At 45.3% G+C, this 18896-nt stretch overlaps 1 protein-coding gene across 1 annotated transcript in view; it reads left to right on the top strand.

Moving 5' to 3' along the window:
* KSR2 (kinase suppressor of ras 2) overlaps window positions 1–18896 on the top strand; it is a 395852-nt gene that overhangs the window by 155334 nt on the left and 221622 nt on the right. The gene's annotated exons all lie outside the window — the stretch shown is intronic.

The raw sequence follows: 18896 nt of genomic DNA, 5'->3' as shown, positions 1-18896 counted from the left end.
GCTGCTGTCCTGGACAGCTCTAGACCCACGCTGTGCACGGGCCATGCTCACTGCTTATAACTAAGAGGCATGGCCAGGTCGGCTTGGGGTGGGAGGTGGCTCAGGGAGCGGGGAAATGGACTATCAGAGCAAAGGACGTCATATAGAAGCTTAGGGGGGCACAGACACCCAGGGGAGAAAATCATGAAAGTGGGTGCAGTGCGTGTCTGGCTCTGGTTTGGGGGGGTCTTGCTGCCAGCAGAGGGTGACATGGTATCTGTGGCTACATGCTGGCTAGTGGGAGAAATGGGCAGCTCTCTGCGGGGCTCCTCAGAGGCTGACTGCGGCCTGGCTTCCTTGCATTCTTTTGAGGTTCTCAGTGTATTAAAATGGAAGAAATGCTAAACAGGGTCATAAAAGTGGGTAGCATGTTGTAAATATTTACATTTAACACAATTGCAGTTAAGGCATAGAAGATAAAATGATTACTTTTATCACTAGAAAGTGATCTTTCTAGGAGATACCTTAAAGAGTCTAAATTTGGGGCCTGTTGTGTGTGAGAGGCCTGGACCCCCGTTCTGGGAGCCCTGCCGCTGTGATGTGGGGGAGCAGTGGGGAGAGGTCATTGCATGTCCAGTGTGTGAGGGCCCCTTTCAGGGCCGAGGCCAGTTGGAGACCCCAGAGGGTGACCTGGAGTGAGCCAGAGGCAGCAGGGCTGGCCCAGGCTTCTGTGGGAAACATGAAGTGCAGAGGCCTTGGCCGGACCTGGCCTTCGCTTTTCACTTTGGCTTCTTGTGACCTTGCAAAGGCCTCCATAAAGGATTTCCAGACCCCTGCCCCAGCTGTGCCCATTCACCTTTGATTCGGGCGTTTATCCAGGGCTGGCTCTCCATTGTGTGTGGAGTCCCCAGTGCCACCGAGGTGAGAGTGGTGACCGCTGGGCAGTGCCCATGGCCCTAGCCAGTGGTGAGCGGGCCTGGGGGCAAGCTGGCCCTAGCCCCTGCTGCGGTTCCTGCTTTATACCCCCTCCCCATGCCCGCAGCATGTCCCGTTCCCTGAAGGGAGCTGTCGCCTCCATTGTGGGGTCAAAAGTAACTGCTGGGCTGAAACCCCCAAAGGAAGAGAAGGGAAGATGGAGTAGTGTGTGGGGGCGTGTATGCAGAGGGGCTCAGGAGGCACCCCAGTCTTGGACCCCCTCCCTCCCTCCTTAAGCAATAAAGAACCCGTGTGCCTGTGACATGTTGCTTTTGTGACGTGGTGCTGGGGTGAGCACTGGTGAGGGTCCCGGGACCTTCTGGGACACACGCCTGACCCCTCCCATTGCCTGTGTCAGTCGTCGCCCCTCAGGGGGTTCAGAGTAGCACCTACCTGTGAGGGTCTTCACCGATTTAGCCAGTGTTTCTTGAGCTCTCATTACCATATGCGGGAGAATCTAAGGCATTGATTGTAAGATGCATCCTGTGGTCAATGTAAAAATATGTGCATCTTAGAAGTGATGAAATGTGGTGTGTTCTAGGCTCCGGGCTAGTTGGTGGGGGGTATAATGGAAAGCCGGAAGAGACATAGCCCTTGGCCTTGTGAAGACCAACATTAGTCGAATAACCACACATAGGTTTTATCGTATTGTGTCCAGCCATCATTATAAACAGTGTTACAGGCTGTAAAGAGAAAGTGCAGGATGCTGTCGGAGCTTATGACCAGATGGACCTGATCATGTTTGAGCTGGCAAGGAGGTGAGTGGGGGCCTAGGGAGGGTCTGGTCAGGGATGGCTTCCAGATGGCTGTTTGGACTGAAGGCTAAGTAGGGATTAGGACGGTGAAGGGGGTGGGAGGTGTTCTGGCTGAGAGATGGAAGAGAGCATGGTACATGTGAGGAATTTACAGTTCTCTGTGGCTAAGGGAGCAGGGCATGTGATACAAGAAGAGACTCACGAGTTAGGCAGGTGGAAGCATTATTCATAACAGCCCAAAGGTGGAAACAATCCAAGTGTTCATTGGAAGATGAATGGATAAACAAATGTGGTATGTCTATACAATGGAATAGTATTCTGCCATAAAAAGGAATGAAATTCTGACACATGCTACAACACGGACGAACCTTGAAAACATTACGCTAAGTGAAATAAGCCAGACACAAAAGGACAGATATTGTATGATTTCACTTACATGAGGCACCTAGAACAGGCAAATTCACCAAGATAGACAGTAGAATAGAGGTTACCGGAGACTGGGGGAGGGGGAATGAGGAGTTAGTGTTTACTGAGTACAGAGTTTCAGTTTGGGAAATGAAAAAGTTCTGGAGATAAATGGTGGTGATGGTTGCACAACAATGTGAGTGTACTTAGTGCGACTGAATTGTACATTTAGAAATGGTTAAAATGGTCAATTTTATGTTATATATATTTTACAACAACAACGAAAGAGGGGGAAAAACCAGGGGTTGGCAAACTTTTTCTGTGAAGCATCTAGATAGTAAATATTTTAGACTTTGTGGGCCATGTGGTCTGCTGCATCTCTGCCATTGCAGCAAAAGCAGCCACAGACAACAGGTGAACAAATAGATGTGGCGATGTTCCAATAAAACTTTATTTATGAAAACAGGTGGCCTGGCTGGATTTGGCCCATGGCTATAGTTTGCCCTGTCAGAAGCCAATGGTATAGAGTGATTCTCTTTTCTAAGGCACTAAGGCGGCCTTAAAGTGATTTAAGTGGAAGACATGACATGATCTGATTTTGTGAAGATCACTCAAGCTTCTGTGTGATGCCTAGATTGGAAACATAGGACCCTTAACCAGCCATGTGTAGGACATCAGAGATTTAAGCAGAGGACAGATACTTTTCTGGTTGGAGTTGGGTTTGATTTCCATGGTGTTGTGAGAGCCTTAGAGATTCAGGGGCTGCTGAGACCTCAAGAGAAGGATGTGGGGGCGGTCCACAGGAAGGCTAGGAATGCAAGTTGCTGAGGTGGAAGGTGGGAGAGGCCTTTGGGGTCCAGTGGCTGTGATTTCCCCGTACTGTGCATCTCCCTCCCGCCTGCCTGTGCTGACCACAGAGGGAAGTGGAACTTGACCAGAAAGCAGAGCCTGGGTCTATGGACACGTAATCTTTTAACCTACAAGGTCGGGGCAGAGTGAGAGAGGCTGCCCTTGGTTTGTTTTTTTCCAGCTTTATTGAGACGTAAGTGAGATATAACTCTGTGTAAGTTTAAGGTGTAAATTGTGATGATTTAATACACATATGTATTGTAAAAAGATTACAATAAGGTTGGTTAACGTATCCATCACCTCACATAATTACCTTTTTTATGTGGGGTGAGAACATTTAAGATTTACTCTCTTAGCAACTTGCAAATACACGATACAATATTGTTAAATATTTGTTCCGATTATAGGTACAGTCGTTTTGCTTACCCGGTGCCTGCCTGTCTCTTGTCTCTTTTTAAGGAGTTCAAAGTTTCCTAGGGGGCGTTTTAGAAGGAGCTCAGGGTGAATCCCATCTTTGCTGCTAATTAGCCTTGTGACCGGAAGCAAGTCACCTAGGAATTGTTGCTTCCAGAAGAGGAGTCTGTGTCTGCCCACTTCTCAGGGCAGGTGAGGTCCCGCCCTAGACTCTAGGCCCACGCTGGGTGTCATCTGCAGGTTGGTGGGCAGACCCTGTGCACACCAAGGTCCTACCTCCAGCACCTGTGTCTCTTCCTAGGGGCTTCTTTTGGCCAGCGGAGCCTGTTTGGCCTGAGTGCAGGGCAGGCTGGAAATGCTAGGGAGTTTGTGCCCTCGGGAGCAAGCTTCAACCAGAGAGAGACAAGAGTTGGTGCCTAACTGTGTCCTCAGTGGGGCTGTTCTGACATGGGTTCTATACACTCTCTTGGAGGGTCCTCAGAGGGGCTGAGCCCCAGTTGACCATGGTGAGACAGAGCCCCTGTAACACATCTTTTATGGACTTCCTTTCCTTTCCTGCCTCACCTCTCCACTTTATCATGCTTCATCACCTCCCAGATATGCTACTTGTACCCCTAAACCTCTCTCAGGGCCAGATTTTGGGGGAACTCAAACTAAGACATGAATAATGGTAATCATTAATATAATTGCATTAAGCTCTATATACGGCTGTGTGGACACACTTTCACTAAATTAAAAGCTTTGTTGATTGAATGATTATTATCATAAGATGAGTGATAGCTGTCACTTATTGTATTAATGCTGCACTTTACATGGTTTATTTCATTTAATCCTCAAACATCCCATTTTACAGGCAAGGAAATTGGCTTTAAGAGAGAATATGCCTTGTCCAAACTCATTCAGACTAGTTAAGTACCAGAATTGGGGTTCCTTCTCACCCAAAGTCCATGGCAGCATTGGGGGTTGGGGTGGGTATGGGCATGGGCCCTGGATCCAGGTGGCCTGGGTTTGCATCCTGACTTCACCACATCCTGGCTGTGTGACCCCAGGCAAATTGATTACCCTCTCTGAGCCCTGGTTTTCTCATCTATATAATGGAGCTCATATGGCACCTAGTTCATAGTGTTGTTGGGAGAGTTAATATATGTCAAGTGCTTAGAACAGCACCTGATACCTAGTAGGGGCTACATAAGTGCTACTAATTGTCACTGTTTAAAAAATATCCTTCCTAGTGGTTATTCAGAATCTGTGATAATAAGCTTGGTTATTAGTAGGTTTCCTGCAGGGGAGTAATCAGTTAATAACACTGTGGGGGGTAGAAGAAGGGATCTGATAGACCCCCCACTGCTTTTAAGGAGCTTCAGTTCTAGTTTGAGAAGACAAGACATACTTAGATTAATGATGTTAGTTATTATTATTAATAATAATAATGGATCAACTATGCAAATAGATTGCAAGTAGAGAGAAAACTTACAAATGTGTTGCTCCCAGCCCCAGGCTCTGAGTGCTTCCACGCAGGGCAGCTGGGAGTGGCCACATAGCCATGCATTGCTTTTCCCTGTTCCTTCACTTCCCACAAGCTGAGTTAGAAAACCTCTCTGCTAGATCTCGGACCCTTCTTAAGCCAAGCTCTGGGCTGGAACCATGGAAGCTCATATCAGGGTTTAACTGGGGACTTGCTTTCCTTTCCTCCCATGGGGTGGGGTATAGCGTGTGGCTGATAAAGTCTTATAAGTCAACCAGCCCACAGTCTGTAACCCAGTTGCAGTTGTGATGGGTCCTGGTACACAGAACACATGGGAAAAATATCACTGAGAGTTCAAGGAGGTAGGGAACTAGCAATTACTAAATACATGTGGTGGGCCTGGCACTCCACACAGGTTCGGGTTATTGATTTTCACAGTGAACAGGAGAGTAATTATTATTATCCCTATTCTACATATGAGAAAACTGAGGTTCAGAAAGGTTGACCAGTGTCACCCAGTTTTGGATGCAGCAGAGACAGAATGGGAACCCAGCCTGGCACCAGAGCTCTTTCCACTGTGCCATCCATGCTGGATGCGGCTGGTGCCAGGTAGATGGTGCAGAGACCAAACGCTATAGGAATCAGTTGCAAGAGGGCCACATGGGGATTCTTGCTACCTTGGCACAGTCAGAACCCTACGGATGGGGATGTGGGATTAAAGCGAGGGGAGCAGAGAATTCAACTGGTGCTCTTGGTACTTCCCAAGTCATCGTCTTGCTTTGGTATCTAGATGCCATGTTGAAAGCAGCCAAGCATTGGAGAATCTTCTGCTCATCTTTCTCTCTCCTCTAGAATTGAAAGGACTCCACCATGCATCTGAGATCCTTGCCGCTTTAGAGCCCATTTGCCCATCAGTGACAGAAAGGCAGTATATCCTAAAGATTAAGGGCACAGGCAATAGAGCTGAACAGATTTGGGTTCAAATCCCAGCCATGCTGCCCACTGGCCGAGTTTCCCTGGAAAAACGACCTAACTTGTCTGAGCAATGGTTTCCTCCTCTGCAAAATGGAGACAGTTATAGTAGTTATAGTATAGAGTTGGTGAAGGTTTAATGCAACGAGTGTGCACTATTGCGTGTGCATACGTGGAATATATCCACACATCCCTTCATATATATACTAACAGCATAGCTCGTGTTCTGGGAAGCTTGGAGTCAGGAAAGGAGGCCTTTGCTGCTTCTCTCCACTTGTCATCTGGTTATTCTCGTCTGTGGTCTTCCCTTTCCTGCTCTGGGAGTACATCAAGGCGACGGTGGAATGAGGATCCTAAGGCAGATCCTGCCATTGCCGTTTACAAAGATGGAGGGTGGTCACCATCCTAGTTAATGGAGATGAAGCGTGCTTGCTTCCTCACCCGAGGTTAGTGGTAACGGAGAGCTCTGCCGAGGGCCTGAGCAACGTACTCAAGACTTTGTTGTTAGGCTTTTTTGTGCGTTTAATTTTTCTGGACGAGTGGCGATGGGTTCATTGCATCATATGGGAGAGGCAGGCTCTTGACCTGGCGAAGCTGGAAGTTCAGATGCTCCTGGCAGGGTGTAGTCCAGCTCAGTGATCAGTCCCTTTCAATAGCTCCCACGGGTGGCTGAATAAATATTATGGCCCCAGGAAAGGGCTCACCAGACTAAGCACATTTTGTAGACGTGAAGTAGGGATGTTTATCATCCACAACCCATCAAAGCTTTCGGCTCGGTTATTCTATGACGTGGATTTCTTCAGGACATAACTATTTTTGCGAAGAGGGTGGTTTTTGTTAAAAGGAGAGGCTCTTAATGATGAGTCTTCTTCTTCTACTCCTGTCCAATTTTTAAGGATTCACAGGGTTGGTTGAGCCTTCAAATACTTTAGAGAGAAAAGTCTGAAACCTCCATCTCTTTAAAAAATATTTTTGAAATTATTTCAGACTTGCAGAAAAGTTGCAAGAATAGTACAAATAATTCCTTCCTAATTCCCTTCACCCAGATTCCCAAACACTAATATTTTATTACACTTGCTTTCCCCTTTTATCTGTCCGCTCATCCATCTGCCTGTCCATCCATCCATCCATCCGCGCGTCCATCCATATTTTCTTCTGAACCATTTGAGAATAAGTTGTGGACAAATGTGCCCTTACCCCTACCTTCTTCACTGTGTATTTCCTAAAATCAAGAGCATTTTCTTAAATAATCACAGTACAGTTCTCAAAATCAGAAAATTAACACTGATAAAATGCTATTACTGAATCTCAGACTTGTTCAGATTTCTGTTGCCCCAATAATACAAAAGAAGAATCCAGATCAGGCGATGAATCTAGTTATCATGACCCCTTGGTTTCCTTCAATGTGGAAGTCTCTGGGACGTGCTTTATTATTTAGACCATCTCTCAGTTTGGGGTTGATGTTTCCTTATAAGATTCAGGTTGTACAGTTTTAGCAGGGATGGCGTAGAAGTGATGTGATGTTCTTCTCAGGGTGTTAGAACAGGAAACGCTTGTCGGTTTGACCCATTCCCCATGATGCTAATTATGATCATTTGGTGAAGGTAGTGTCTGCCAGATTTCCCCACTGTAAAGTTACTATTTTTCCCATTAAAATAAATAAGTATCTTGTAGGGAGATGCTTTGAAATCATGTCAATATTTTATCACTCTTCAAAATTTCACCACTAGTTTCAACATCCATTGATGATTCTTGCCTGAATCAATTATTTTTATGATGGTTTCCAAATAGTCATTTTCTAATTCCGCCATTTCTTCCACATTTACCAGTCAGATTTCTACTGAAAGGAAGAGGTTTCCCTTCTCCCTCTTAATTCATATCAGTGTGGTTTCATGGATTCTTATGTTATTCAATAGGTTATAATCCTTTCATTATTATTATATTATTATTATTATAATCCTTATTATATTATATTATTATTATAATCCTTATCATTATTTATTTAGGTGCTCCAGTTGTCTCATATTTGGCCAGTGGAAGCCCCTTCAAGCTGGTTCCTGCATCCTTTAGACATATTCTCATCTTTCTTTGAGGATTGCCTTATTTTCTGGCACAGGAAGATATAGAATCTCTGTCTGAAGGCAGATGGGTTTTCTTTCACGTAGAAGATATTGTTTGTAAAGAGCTTAGCACTGTGCCTGGTGCAAAGTAAGTGCTAGCTCTTATTATTAATATCATCACTGTTATTTTGATGTGCTAGCTGATGACAGACCCTCGGACCTCCTGATCTTTTTCTAGTAACAGTGGGCAGGCAGGCTCTGCCAGTCACACCTGGCTGTCATACAGGCATGCCCAGAGTCTTATCTCACTATGATACAGTCCTCATGGGGTTATCCCCTTAAGGGTGTAATTTTTTGAGAAATTAAAAGGTATATAGAAAAATGAAGTGACTAATAGAATGGACACTCAGGTTCCCAACTGCTCAGAATGAACATGTATTAATATTTTGTCCTAGTTGCTTTGCCACTTTTTTCCAACAATAACAAAAATTGACAGGTAAAGTTGAAGATTCCTTTGAACACTCAACCCTATTCCTGCCACCTCTTCCAGAGGCAGCCGCAAACTCATTTCTGAGTGTGCCCTTCCCGTGTGTGTGTATGTATTGTTTTGTATACTTTAAACTTTTTATGTAAATGGAATATAAATATGTCTATATCATTGTTACTTGCTTTTCTTCACTCAACGTGTTTTTGAGATCTATCCATGTTGATATATACGTAGCTTCTAGTCATTTACTTTCAACTGCTGTATAATATTCCATTGTATGAACATACCATAGTTTACTGATTCCCCTGTCGATGGACAGCTAGGTTGCTACTAGTCTTTACTATTGCAACCAGAGTTGCAGTGAAAATTCTTGTGCTTGTTTCCTTGTGCATAGAGGCAAGAGTTTCTCTAAGATGCATCCTTTGAAATGGAATTGCTGGGCCAATGTATTTAATTTAAACTGTATTTTAATGGAGGAGGGAGGATCTCTTTGAGATTGCGGTCCTTTCAAGGATCAAGGGAAGGCTCAGGCACTGAAACTTGTGATGGGGCAGACATTTGGGTCCCAGGGGCTCTTTCTGGAGTCCATGAAATCAAATTTCTTGTAAGGCTGGTGCCGCCACCTGTTAGCCTTTTGCTCTTGACTGTCAGATAAATTTTCAGAGCCAGAGGGGGAAAGAGATAAGGGAGTACTGCCCTCTCCTCACTACTTCCTCTCCATCCTAGATGGATGACAAGATTGGGGCTTCTCCTAGAGGAGTTGCCCAAGACGGCTCCTACACACAGTGGCTGAAGTCAAGCTTACTGGGAGAGTGTTGGCATTGAGCTGGTATTATTGTCTTTCTTATCCTTCTTTATCATTGTCATTATCATCAGTTGGCTGGAATGTGCCAGGTTCTATTAAAAATAGTCAGTCTAACCACATACCTCAGCTTTCTCCTGGGGCTATTCCCTGATCCTATGCACTGGGCAGGGTTGCGAGGCTTGGGGTGGCTCCCAGTGTGGGAGCCTGGTGGCTCCCTGTGGCTTATCTCACCTCGTAGCCAGCTGCCCTTTACAGCTGTTTCCCATCTGTATTCTTCCCTGGACTGTCTTTGCCACCACTCTTAGCTCCACGAGGACCCTGCTGGTCTTTCTCAGCACTGGGTTCTTAGTGAGAATTCAGCAGACACTTTGTATGCATTTGTTGAATGAATGGATGTTGATAATAATAACAGCATCAATGATTTATTGAGTGCCAAGATGTCTCAGGCATTTTCTTATTTAATCCCCACAGCAACTCATATGGAGTGGGTACTGTCATTATCCCCATATGACAGATGAGGAAACTGAGGCTCAGAGAGGGGAGACAAATTGCTTAGGGTCACAGCTAGTAAGCAGGAGCCAGAGTTTAAATGCAGCCCTGACTCCAAATCCCTTTCCCTTAACTGCTGTGTCCTACTGCTTGCTAGAAAGTGTTGACTTCTGCCTAAGAGGGACATGGGTTCGAATCCCTGTTGGTTGGAGCCCTGTAGAAGGCACAGGTTGCCACCTTGCATCTGTTGCTTGTGGAGCAATACTTTAGAGCAGGGATTTGGATGCTCTGGGACTCAAGCCACTGTGGGCAAGATGATTTTAGAGGCACCCGGGGCAACCTGAAACACTTAAAATTATGTTAATATTTTAGTGTTATTAGGAAAAAAGCGTGGCCAACGCATCAGATCCAGAATTCATTAGACGTTGTTTGTTGCTTAAGACGAGGCTAAAGAAAAGTCAGTTTAAAGAAGCAGTAAGTAAATAAAGTGGTCCTTAGATATGGCAGAACTTGAGAAGATAGTTCAGAGAATGACTAAAGTTTGGAAAGTAAAGTCATATTCTCACCACAAGAGATTGGATTTAATTTTCCAAAGTAGATGAAACACTTAGGAGTTCATGGATGTAGAGAGTTGTATACAGAAGATTTGAGATGAAAGGCTGGGGAGGTGGGCAGTTTCCTCTGTGGTTCTCTAGTTGGTTAATTTCCATGCTTCCCTCTGAGCTGTGGAGCCTGGTTCTTGGTGGGGAGAAAATGCCCCCACCCAATAAGTTCGTTGGAATTTCGCCTCTGGAAATGTATCCGTACTCCTTATTAGTTTTAAAAGTTCTTGGGATGAAATGAGGATGGGATGGAATTTGTTCCAATGGAATATGAATTCAGCAAATATTTACTGGGTTCCTACCATGGACCAGGCACTGGGATAAGTATGGGGGATAGAGAGCTGGATGTGGAGGCAAATTACCCTAGTCAGTATCAAAAGTGCTAGAGTAGAGAAAGATGTCATTTATAGATCTGATCACTTTACATTTTTGAACAGACAGGGGAATGGTTATTTCCCCGAGGCAGAAGGGAACAGTGCCGAGGAAAGCTGAAGTAAGTGACATTGGGTGACATTTTAACAGGACCTTATGGGCGTAGAGGATGGGGAGAAATTTCAGTACCCATTTTGACCTGATTCAACTGTGGTCAAATGACCAAAGGCAGGGTTGGCATATCTGATGTGTATAAGGCTGGCCATTCCTCCTCCAGTTCCAGAGGCAGGCATTTTTCCTGGACCCTGGTATGACTTCAGAATCCTTCTCAACACAACACTCTGGGAAAGTCACTTTAGTCAGTCAGAAGTGGAATGTTCAATTAATCTGATTTCCCTCCCTTCCCAAAACCCCTCATTCTATTGGTTAGAGAAAATGGTTCTTCTCTTAATGGGGATGTGACTTAGAATATGAAACAAAGATAAGCAAGAAAAAGCTGGAGGAAGAGTCTCATCCTTAAGCTGTGAAGCATATTTCTTAGCTACTATTACAGGACGATCTGTGGTTTTATGGTCCTGTGATTATTTTCTAGAAGCGCTTTCCCCAAATCATCCAGAAGTGTCATCCTACGGGCCCGTTGTTTATGCAAACCAAAGGCTGCTTACCCACAAGTAGAATGATATGTTTTGCAAGGCATTGGTAACATGAATGCATAATTATAGTTATTGTTATTAACATGATAAAAAGCAGAGCATTAGAATTGGACTCAGGATTGAGGTCCTAGGAATAAAAGCCCGTCTTGTGTACAGGACACTGCAGGGTTTCCTGAGGGGCTTCATTCGTCGAGTAGAATTTATGGTTCCTTTTTATCTTTCTTGGTGGTAATCATGTTGAGTTTTTGCTTCTCCTCCTCCCATGTTTTTGCTCTGCCACTGGCAGGCGCCAGCCTTCTGGGAGGGCATGTCACTTGGTTGCCAAATTAAATGCCCCAAATCTATTCACTCTAGAGGGTGGTGCCATTTCTGGAAAGACAAAGAGAAGACACTGCTCTCTCTCTTGATATTTGACCTATTTGATAGAATTTGAAATGAACCTTTTAGCGTGATAAATGGGAAGATGTAAAAATCCCTTCCCGGGCCAGCTTCTCCACTGTGCTTTGGCTCTTGGATGGCAACTTGAGTCATAGAGGGCAGCTGCCCAGCACTTTGATTTAAGATAATGGGGGCCAGGATGGGGAAGTGATATCAGCCTGGGGTGGAGCAGTCACACTGAGATAGGCGGTAAGTGGGGCCTTTGAAAGCCAAAGCAGGGGTTGGGAGCAAGGCTGGGGACAGCTGAGACCCCAGAAGTGCATCCAGAAACTGGAGGCCATGATGGAGAAGCTATTCAAAGCTGAGTGTGTGGCCTCAGCATGCCAGATGTAAGGTAGCCATGAAATAGTCATCACCATCCTTAAATTGGGCACTTCTGTGTTCCTTAATGGGGCAGGGGCCAGTCCTGGGTCCAGCCCAGAGTGAAATCAGGCCCCGCCTGGCCCTCTGTACCACTGCATGCCGGATGGAAGGATATGATAACTGAGTTTCATTCATTCATTCATGCGTCATACATTTTTGCCTACATGGTACCAAGTCCTGCAGACATTCCCTAGGGATCCAATGACCCCTGCTTTCTGGGAGCTTACAATTGAGCAGAAAAGGATGATACGTTAGCAGATGAAAACAGTAACGTGTGCTGAGCAAGATAAGAGGGCTGTGGGCGCTACCCTGGAAGCAACAGTAGGATTTCAAGCACAGGTCCCAAGTGGAATAGTCCAGACCCCAATTGTGAAGTGAAACCTTCCCCTCTTCCCCACCGTGGTTGGTCTGGGAGCAGTTCCCCAGGAGATATTTTGGGGCCTCCTTGTTCATTGGATGGGCCAGTACTTGGGCCTTCCCTCTTTCCTCTGTTCATCCCAGAGAAATAATGCTGCTGTGCAATCTCCTGACCAAGTTGTCAACAGCCTGAGTTAGTGGTACTCTATTTAGTTGTATTATTGGGCTCTCCAGTGCTGCATCAAAACACCCACTCATTTGTTCATTCTTTCATTCTGCAAACTTATTTTTCAGTGCTTATGGTGTGCAGGGTCTGTGTGAGAGGCCTGGGAGGCACAGTTGGGAAAACGCAGCCTTCCTCTCAAGGAGCTCAGGGTTTAGAGGAGACAGACTGGAAACCTCAATTATAACTTAGTGGGGAAAGGTCTGGAGTAGAGAAAGTAAGACTAGGGCTGAGGGATCCCAGATGAGGACCACCTAAAACTTTTGAGGGAGCCTTGGACAGCTTCCTGGAGGAAGCATCATCTAAGACAGGGGTTGGAAAACTTTTCCTGTTAGGAGTCAGGAAGTAAATACATCAGGCTCTGCAGCCCTATGGTCTCTGCAGCTCAACTCTGCAGTTGTAAGCAAAAGCAGCCATGAACAGTATACAAATGAATGGGCACAGCTGTGTTCCAATAAAACTTTATTTACAAAAAGAAGTGGTGGGCCAGATTTGGCCTTTGGGCTATAGCTTGCCAACCCCTGACCTAAGATGGGACCTGAAGGTTGAGTGTGAGTTGGCCAGGTGAGAAGAAAGGGAAAAGCATCCAGGTAGGAGAATAGCAGGTAGAAAGGCCTGGAAGCGAGGGTTGGTTGGGGAATTGAAAATAGCTGTAGGGCTAAACTTGAGCATGTGTGTGTGGTATGGTGCACGGTGAGAAGGGAGGATTAAGGAGGAGCTGTTGGGCAGTTTGGAATTAATCCTGAAGGCAGTCAGGAGGGAGCTTCTGGAAGGGCTCTCAACGTGGAGGGGCATGACTAGTCGTGCATCATTTTAGCCGAGGTGCGTTTTGGCTTCGAGGCCTCAGTCCAGTTGCTCTGAGCCTTTTTCTTCCTGTTTTCCATTAATTAATTCTTTCAGGTATGCCATGTGCCTTCCAGGACGCAGGACAGTGTGTCTCTGGTGACACGGCCGAGCAGAAATCAGTGGGAGACTCTGCCATCTGCTCCTGGTGGCTGATGGCAGAGAAGGGAGCCCCCAGTCCCCCTTCTAGTGCTGCTCACTTCCCACGTGATTCACCTCCGATGGCCTCCTGGCCTGCAGCTGGCCATGGGCTCTGCTGGGACTCTGTAATTTAAAATGAATGTGGCGGGGGGCTGTCTGGTCACTAGCAATGAGCTCTCCACTTTCGCTCCTGCTCCCCTCAGGCTGGAGGTATTTATTAACTTGAATTAATAGAGGAAGAATAAAAATATTAACAACTCTCTAGGCCTCCAGCTGAGGCCCCTTCCACCAAGGCTGGGCTCCCGGAAGCTACAGGGAGAGCAGGCGAGGTTAATTTTCTAGAGTGGTGCTTAATGAACTTTAGGAAGCAGTCACCGAGTCCTTAGCCCCGGTCGTGTTTCGGAGTCATAATCTGTACATTAGAGAGATGGCCTTTCCGTGTCTGCCTGCTGAATCCGCACGGGGTTAGTGGTTTCTCCTCACTGACCTGGGTTTTAACCACTGAGTCGGGCAGATGCATCTGGGGGTGGAAATCAAGCTGTGTCAGGATGTCCTCTTATGGGACCTGAGTTGGCACCGGCTTTGATTTCACTTTGCAAGATGTTGAGACTTAAACCATTTTGTTTTCAGTGAAGATGAAGAGGAATATCTAAGAGACATGTTTTTTTGCCCAGGGAAGGTATGGCTTCATTTTCTTACATCCCTTCGTAGAAAGGCTGTGTGTGAGCACCTGAGAATTTTCCAGTCTTTAGAGAGCTTTTTGGACAGCAACTGTGCCCTGCGGGGAAGTCAGGTGGGCTTTGTCCTTGTTCTAACAGATAATTTAGCAAGGCTCCATTGGCTATGGTTTCCCTCACAGGGAACTGACCCTCCACTGCTTTCTGCCTCTGACTGCTTCTATTATGGCGCTATAGTGCGATTAATAATAATATTAGAGACAGCTAACATTTGTTGCATCCTTATCATGTTGTGGGCACTGGGCTAAGTGCTTTACATGTAGTATCAGCTTATACCACCCCAAGAAGTAGGTATTACCATCATCTCTCTGTTGCAGTAAAGAAAACTGAGGTATAGAGAGAATATATAACTTGCCTAGAATCACATCTTCTCGCTCAGGGATTGGCAAACTACTGCCAGAGGGCCAAATCCAGCCCACTACCTGTTTTTATAAATAAAGTTTTATTGGAACACAGTCACACCCATTCTTCGCCGTGTTGTCTCTGGCTGCTTTCACACTACTAAGGCCGAGTTGAGTAGTTGTAACAGAGGCTGTATGGTCTGCAGAGCCTAAAATATTTGCTATCTGGCCCTTCCAGAAAATGCTTGCAGACTCCTATCCTTAGCTGACAAGGGCCAATGTGATACAAATCTGGCCCAGAGGCTGCACTCATGATCATACGTGTGCTAGGCTGTCTCTATAGTTGCCATGTCCATGCCTGTCACTTATTCATCCATCACGTTTTAAGTCCTTACTGTTTTCCAGATTCCTGGACTGTGAATTCTTTGAATAAGACCCTGTCTTATTCATCTCTTTCACATCTCTGCTTGACACAGCACTGGTACATGGTTAAAGGCTCAATGAATGAATGATGGAGGAATGAATGGATGGATGGATGGATGGATGGATGATTTTCCCAGCCCCTCAGGATTGGAAGTCACCTCTCCTGACTCCCAGTCTAGTGCTCTCCCCATTACAGAGTGAATGAGGGATGAGCTGCACAAGGAGGGCCGTTGTCCAGTTCTGCTCCTTTAGGCAGGAATGGAGGTGAGTGATGTCCCTGCTGAAGACACCAGCCTCACCATTTCAGCCCTAGTCCTGCTGGGCAGAGTAATGCGGAAGCACCTGGCTGGTGCCAGAGGAAGCGTTCTTGACTATTCTTTTTGACAAATCTCTTAGAGTTGTCCTTGCCTGGAATTCAGATTCTGAATGTTACTAACACACTCTTGTATTCAAGCAATGTTTACCAACCCACAGGGCAAGCACAGTCCTGAATGTGAATTTGTGGGGACCCTTCTTTTGAGCTGCTGCAATACATCTGCAGAGAGGGGTGCTCTTTCACTAAGTCAGCTGGGAAGCAGCGTCACGCTCTTCAAAGGGCTGCTTATGAGGCCGGCCTCACCAATGTGCACAGAAGTGTTTTGTCCAAGGCTACAGAAAATGAAGTCTCCAGCAGGGGACTATTTTTTAAAAGCAAGGAATATAATTCATGTGGAGTTTACAACCTCACGTCAAGGGTGCTGCTCACTGCATTTCATAAAAGGAAACCAGCATTTACTGAGCACCAGTTCCTTACATGCATGCATCTCTTACAGCCACTTAGCGTTTCCCCATTTCTCAGATGAGGAAATGATGGCGTAAAGAGTCCAGGGAAGAAGCAAGCTCGGCAATTGAACTCTGGACTATCTGATGCCAAAGGTAAAGATTTTGGCCTCTCCCCATACTTGCATTGACCCCCTGGTGTGGCTTGGCTGTGGGTGGGGACAGCACGGAAGGACTTTGGCCTCGGGCTACCGCTTCCTGCCTGAGCCCTTCTGTGTGTGCAGCTGGCTCAGGCCAAGTCCAGAGCATCGCATGAAAAGAGAGCCAGGCGCTGTCTGGGTGGTGAGGCTGCACGGCCGTTATCCACGCTCGGAGTGTTTCATGGTGCTGGGGGACCTCACGGGTTGCTCGCCAGGCACTGTGTTCCGAGTTATTCTCAGTTGTCCATTTAGGTTTTCAAGAATATTCCTGAAGTGTGAGGAGGCTAGGGGCTCTCCAGGAGCCAGCGGGCCCGCTCGGAAGTTAATGTTCCATTCCAGGTTCTAATGGGCAGCAGCTGGGGTGTCTGCCTGGGCCAATTGGCTGTGAGCAGCTCTGCAAACTTGGCCTCTGGTGAAGAATTTGTGGGTTTACTTAACCATGGCGAGCACAGGTGTAACAAAATGACAGAACTTGCTGGAAGTGGAGACAACGTTGCTGGCGTGTTCCCAGTTAATCTTTTTTTCAAATGACCTTTTGCCTTCTCCCTCTTTTTTCCTTATCTGCCCCTTATCCCTGTGAAGGTGTCACATGCTCCCCAATTTTCCTTTCTCTTCTCTTTAGCTTTTTGATTTGCAGTTTTTAAAATTGAGTAGTAATTTACATACAATAAAAAATACCTATTTTAAGTTAAACGGATTTTGATAAATGTATATCTCCAGGTTCTCACCACTCCCATCAAGATATAAAATATTTCTCATCTATTCTGGAAAGTTCCTTCATGCGTCCTTTCCAGTCATCTCCCCCACCTTGAAGGCAACCACTGTTCTGATTTTTATTACATAGCTTAGATCTCTTATAGAACTTCACATAAATAGAATTATGCATTATATACTCTTTTGTGTCTGGCTTCTTTTGCCCAATATTATATTTTTGAGATTAATCCATGTTGTTGTGTGTATCAGTAGTTCATTCTTTTGTATTACTTTGTTACTATATACTACTTATGTTTCATTGTGTGGATACACCACAATTTGTTTATTCCATTCTCACTGTATTCATTTCCTGGGGCTGGCGTAACAAAGTACCACAAACTGGGTGGCTTAAAACAACAGAAATTTATCTCATAGTTCTGGAGGCTACAAGTCCAGAATCAAGGTGTCGGCTGGGCTTCACTTCCTCTCAAGGATCTAGAGAAGAATCCTTCCGTGCCTCTTCCTGTTTCTGGGGGCTCCTGGCAATCCCTGGTGTTTTTTGGCTTGTAGCTGTGTTGTTCCAATCTCTGCTTCCATCTACACGTGACCTTCTTCCCTCTGTATGTTCTCTCCTCTTCTTAAAAGGACACTGATCATTAGATTTCGGGCCCACTCTAATCCGGTATGACCTCATCTTGAATTGATTACATCTGCAAGGACCCTATTTCTAAATAAGGCCGCATTCACAGGTCCTGGGGGTTAGGACTTCAACATATCCTTTTGAGGATACAGTTCAGCCCCCTGCACTCACATTGATGGACATTTAGAGTGCTTCCAGTTTGGGATTATTGGGAAGAAATCTGCTATGAACATTCTGTACAAGTTTTGTTTCTTTTTTTGGTTGACATAAGTTTCCATCTCTCTTGGGTAAATACCTACGAGTAGAATTCCTAGGTCATAGTGTATGTATTTGTTTAACTTTATAAGAAACTGCCAAACTGTTTTGCAGAGTGGTTGTCGTTTTACAGCCCCACCAGCAATGCGTGAGAAGTCCATGGCTCTCCATCAGTGGTTCTCAGCATGGGGCAGTTTTGTCCCCCAGAGGACATTTGGCAATGTCTGGAGACATTTTTCATTGTCATAATTTTGGGGGGAGGGTAACATTAACATCTATGACCTAAGTAGAGACCAAGGATGCTGGTAAGCATCATACAACAGCCCCCACCCTTACCCCCCAGGAAAGAATTGTCCAGCCCCAAGTATCAATAATGCCAAGGTTGAGAATCCCTGCATCCCTGCCACCACTTGATATTGTCAGGCCTCTAATTTTATTCATTCTAACAGGCATGAAGTGGTATCTCATTGTGTTTTAATTTCCACTAATTAATTAATTTGCATTTCCCTGATGACTAAAGATGGCGCACGTCTTTTTGTGGACTTACTGGCCATTTTTCTCTCTCTTTATGTGACTTATCTGTTCAAGATTTTGCCTATTTTCAAATTGGGTTTTCTATCTTTTTATCATTGTGTTGTTGGTCCTTGGTCAGATTATGGATTGTGGATATTTTCTTTCAATCTGTTGCTTCCCTTATCACTTTCTTACGGTTGCTTTTCAAAGAGCCAAAGTTTTCAGTTTTAATGGAGTCCAACTTATCACATTTTTTCTTTTATGCTTAGTGCTTTTTATGTCCTGTCTGAGAAATCTTTGCAAATCCCAAAGATGCCAAGATATTCTCCTGTTTTCTTCCAGAAGCTTTACAAATTTAGCTTTTGTGATAGGTTTATGATCCATCTCAGATTAATTTTTGCATATAGTGTGAGGTAAGGGTCAAGGCTTATTATTTTTCTTACAAATATCTGCTTGTTCCACCACCGTTTGTTGAAAAGACGACCCATTCCCCATTGAATTACCTGGCATCTTTGTTGACTATAAATTGACTATGTGTATGTGGGTCTATTTAAGGACTCTCTATTCTGTTCCATTCTTATGCTGGTACCACACTGCCTTGATTACTGTAGTCTCCCTGGCCTCTTGTCTTCTCATCCATGTCTTTTGTTTTTTCCTCTCTCAACTCACCCTCTTTCACTGGGCTTGG

Source organism: Diceros bicornis, chromosome 35 (assembly GCF_020826845.1).
Source record: "Diceros bicornis minor isolate mBicDic1 chromosome 35, mDicBic1.mat.cur, whole genome shotgun sequence".
Lineage (NCBI taxonomy): Eukaryota > Metazoa > Chordata > Mammalia > Perissodactyla > Rhinocerotidae > Diceros > Diceros bicornis.
Note: the sequence above shows the minus strand (reverse complement) of the source record. Positions and strands in the feature narration are given on the sequence as shown.